This window comes from Penaeus vannamei, chromosome 25, assembly GCF_042767895.1.
Source record: "Penaeus vannamei isolate JL-2024 chromosome 25, ASM4276789v1, whole genome shotgun sequence".
NCBI classification, from domain to species: Eukaryota; Metazoa; Arthropoda; class Malacostraca; order Decapoda; family Penaeidae; genus Penaeus; species Penaeus vannamei.
The window spans coordinates 13,038,444-13,043,443 of record NC_091573.1 but is presented as its reverse complement, the minus strand read 5'-3'; the positions used below and the strand labels follow the sequence as shown (position 1 = coordinate 13,043,443).

At 36.5% G+C, this 5,000-nt stretch overlaps 1 protein-coding gene across 1 annotated transcript in view; it reads left to right on the top strand.

The window, feature by feature from the left end:
- The first annotated feature begins 2,345 nt into the window (after positions 1–2,345).
- LOC113820349 (uncharacterized) overlaps positions 2,346–5,000 on the top strand; it is a 78,574-nt gene continuing 75,919 nt past the window's right edge. Inside the window, exon 1 of the mRNA XM_070139148.1 lies at positions 2,346–2,478. The gene's annotated coding sequence lies outside the window, so the exon portion shown is untranslated. The remainder of the gene's footprint in view (positions 2,479–5,000) is intronic.

Below are 5,000 nucleotides of genomic sequence, written 5' to 3'. Positions count from 1 at the left end.
TAATGAATTTTCTGTAACTATATATTTTCTATTCTAGAGGACGATGACGAGGACATAGGATGGGAGTTAACTTCACCTTTAACTTCCCAGCTTTCTCCCATTTCCATATGGGGTCGTCGTTATGGATGAACCGCCCCACCCACTATTACGCCCCTTCACCATGTTGGACATCAAGTGGATATTGTCAACTGATGCTATCATTTTGGCTCGGTCATCACACCAAGCCAATCCCTAGACGGTGAACTAAATGTCAGGATGGTATAGCAGCTGCCACTACCCTCGGGGAGCTTACAGAGAGAGAGAATTGTACAACCATTTCACTAATAGGACTAAAATGAGGTCCTAAGAAGCATGGATTTTAAGCACTCTTCTTTCTCTTGATCAGAATCCAGAGACATTCCACTTAGAGCAGAATGAAAGCGTCTTAGCATACACTTGCCAAGATAAGAGTAACAAAGAAAGACGCTTTGGGAGGCAGAAGTCTCGAGCTTAACTACCATCATATAGAAAAGAAGATAAAGAAAGCTTAGTCATTTGAAAAGAATAAATAACCAATATGGAATGAGCCGTATTAGAAAAATCGGTGGAGGCGGCTCATCCATAACGGCGACCCCATATAGAAATGGGATAAAGCTGAGAGGAAGAATAGATAGCATACGAATCCCAACGCACATGCTCTATGGAGACCTATGCCAGGGCAACGGAGCTCGCGGGGAGAAGACCGGAGATGCAAGAATGTGTAAGGAGACGATAGTCAAAGGCCACATCGATCCTACGTCAAGGAAAAAAACTGCTGAAGACAGAAAAAAATAAAAAGCAGCCGTCCCAAATGGGATCTCATGAAAACACAAAAGAAGCACTGAGAAAATCTCAAACCAACCAGATATGCATTCCAATAGCCTGATTTGCAGATTCTGCGGTAAAACCTGCCTATCGTATATTAGATTCAGTCACGAGAAATGTTACAGTAAACAGATCTAAACGTTCTTAGCTCTGTTGCCCTGGGCTAAGTCTCCATAGATCATTTGCGTCTAGTCTGTTAATCACTCTTTTCCGATGACTAAACTCTCTTCTTTTTCATTTGGTAGTAGCTATGCTTGAGACTTCTGGCTCTCCCAAAGCGTCTTCCTCTGTCACTCTATCTTGCCAAGGGTATGCTAAAGCGTTTCTTTTTTCCCTTGGCTGCTTAGACCGACTGCAGAGACGAAAAGAGCCTTAGCATTATTATTATCATTACTGACATTATTATCATTATCGTTATCATTATAATTATCATTAATCATTGTTAAAGTCATGATTATTATTATCATTTTTATTATCGCTATTATCATTATTATTACTGTTATCATTAGTAGTAGTAGTGTCAGCGTCAACATTATTATTATTGTTATTATTTTAAAATAAGTTTACCTGTGTAAATCGATCAAAAGATGTATCATGCGACATTAAACGTAAGTAACGTAATTTACGAAAGTTTTAATTAAAGGATGAAGGATATAAAAAAGAAGAGGAGCAATAAATAGAAAGAAAAAGGAAGGGACCGCGGGGTTAAACTAATTTCCCGAACGTCATTATCGTATCTCAGCCATTAACGGTGATGAGATTTAACGATTGCGCGGCAGTGGGTGTGTATCGTTTATCTGAAATATCGATGCACCGGTAAAAGATTTGAATGGAGTCGGTTAACCCTCAAACCCAAAATTGGATTGTGTTTTAGCCCCGCGGATTCATGCATACGCAATCATGTTCGAAAGGGAAAAAAAGAGGGAGATTCTGGCGGGAGATTCCATCACAGACAAATTTACAATAACAGAAAACAGACCAAATCTAAACATCGCAAGAATATAAACGCCATTGCCAATCCATAATCTTTAGTGTAATGTGTTTGACGTCTCTATAACGTGACACTAGATTTAGATCCAATAAAGGCGCGCCATGTTGACCCTCTTCATGGTTGGCGCCTCCATGAATGGGACTGGCGATGACGTCAATAATTACTCACTCGCTTTACGACCCCCTTTCAATGCTATGGTCATTTACGGTTAAATTATAACACTCGGGGACCTGCGCCACGTGTACTCCAGCAATGAGGTTAAATTGTTTCTACGAGTCTGAGCTTATAGATACGTATTAAATGAGACAAAAATTGGAGTAATGTTATATGGACGATAACCCCCCCCCCCCCCCCCGTCATCGTTATCACTGGAATCTCAGCTATCCACTGCTAATCTTTCAAGAATAACATAAACAAAGCTCTTAATTAAGGGAGCGTATCCTCCCACGCTATAACCATTCATAAAAAAGAGATGAGTGATAACAATAGTAATAATAACGACCCACGTAAGCTCACGAGCGCCCACGTCGTAGCGTAAACAATATGGCGCAAAAACCTATAAAATCAGAATGGTCGTCGCATCTCTTTCCCTTTCAGACAATATTCTGACCCGCACTGACCTCGGCTGACCTTCCTTCGAGACCGTGAGTACTTATTTCATATTGCTATTATCATGTTAAGGTAACTTTTCTGAAAAATCACTTCATCCAATTTAACGCTATTAATATAAATCGGATATATTTGCACACTTAAAAATACATTGGCGTTGTTTTTTATTTCTTTTTTTGGGTGGGTGGGGGATGCGTTCTCGATATCGTTGTCTTTTCTATAGATTTTCTTAAGAGATAAAAAAGAGTGAAAGTTCATCCAGAAAGTAATTTTGCGACTTTTTGTATTTTTTTCTTCTTATTGGCCTTTGTATGTGTGTATTTGCTTGAGAGTGTTTTTTTTATTGTAGCATGTACCTATATATATTCAAACCCGGACACAATTCACAGGTATAAACCTATGCATCATTACATGCATAGGCCTACACAGCATTGCATTTATATTCATTTACGCAAAGTGCATGTATACTGAACCCTTATATACTCATGTCAGCCAGTGTATACACGTTCATGCGAGAGCAAACATTTTCGAATCTCATATCCTGGGCGAGGAATCGTGCGCCAACCGTTATATCTGCTGGTCGTTTCTCTCTGCGGATTTCGCTAAAACGTTGCTTGGCCGCGCAGTCTAAGATATCATCCGGTTTCCCGTGGTTGGTAAAAAAATATATATATAAACACGCACGCACGCACACACACACACACACACACACGCGCACACACACACACACACACACACACACACACACACACACACATATATACATATATATATATATATATATATATATATATATATATATATATAAATGTTTATTTTTTAATGGGCAGACACACACACACACACGTTGTTTCTAATTGTAAGAATGTAGGGACCCCACTGAAAACATTTACTAACGTATTTTTATTTTTTGAAGGCATATCAATATAGCAAATTCTAGCGTCAGAATTAAAATTGTAAATTATGATCTTCGGCGAATGGTTTGTTTGTTTAAATAATTCAATGGAGGAAGGTAATTAGTTTTGTTCTCGTGGTTTTACCTTAGACGGAATTAGGAGAAAGAAGCAGTTCCGGATGTACCAACAAACAGATGGGGAATGGAAATATATATTAACGTGTAATAAAGTGTAATAAAGGAGAATCGAGAAAAAAGGGAAGGATTGATTACTTAATATTCAAAATTATGGAAAGGTACCGGGGAATGGGAGTATCAGTAAGCAAAGTTGACCTTAGAACTGAATTGAGTTTGTACAAGATAATATCACTTTTTTGTGATATTCATTGCCAAGATTTACATTGTGATATGCCACCTGTTTCTTATTATGTGTTTATAGAATAAAATGTTAATGGTTAAGAATGATTCTATGCCCACTGTATATCTTGGCACACATTCAACAGCGGAATGAATTCAATCCACCTAACAAGCCGTTAAGTCATGCTACTCATGTTAAAATTAGGTAAATCTAAATTGGCTATTCTTGTTTTTTTTTATCCGAAATACTGGGTAATGGCGGCACTACCCGAGATTAATAACGTTAATTGTTTCATAGTCATATTGTGGGACAGAAATTTTTAAAGGATTGTGTACTAATCATTATTCTAAAAAAAAATCCCTGACATAACGGCAAAAATTACAGTAATTTGATAAGAATATATTGTTAAGGATTTGTATATAAAAAAAAATCAATTTTCACACATATACACACACACACACACACACACACACACACTCATATATATATGTGTATATATATGAATATTTGTATATATATATATATATATATATATATATATATATATATATATATATATATATATACATACGTGTGTGTGTGTGTGTGTGTGTATGTGCGTGTGTGTGCATGTATATGTATATATATATATATATATATATATATATATATATATATATATATATATATATATATATATATATATATATATATATATATATATATATAAATATAAATATAAATATAAATATATATATATATATATATATATATATATATATATATATATATATATTTATATTCATTTATATATACATAGAGAGAAAGAGAGTGCAAACAGATCGATAATTCAACTGGTCGAAGTGAATGACTTTCATGTTCCGTTTACATATAAAATTAAAACTGAATTTTATAAAGAATATTTTTTCATCCAAGATAGAGACATGTTTACAGGAAGTCAGTCTATCTACTTTCCAATTCTCTCTCTTTCTCCCTTCCCCACTCCCACTCCCATTCCCATTCCCACTCCCTTTCCCTCTCCATCTCTCACTCCCTTTCCCACTCCTTCTCCCATTCTACCTCTTCCTTGCTATTTCCCATTCATCTTTCACTCATCTTCTCTCTCTTACTGGCTTCTTAAACAGAGGTCAGTCTTGCCCAGTGTCCTCTTTTTATCACATTGACATCAGTGTCTGCCAGCGAATTGACCTTGTCTCCCTCTCCCTCTTCCTCTCTGCCCCTTCTCTGACCTGTTTTATCCCGCCCTCTGTGTTGACTGTGACCTCATTTTCTCTATTAGCTTAGTCACCAAAACACACACATAT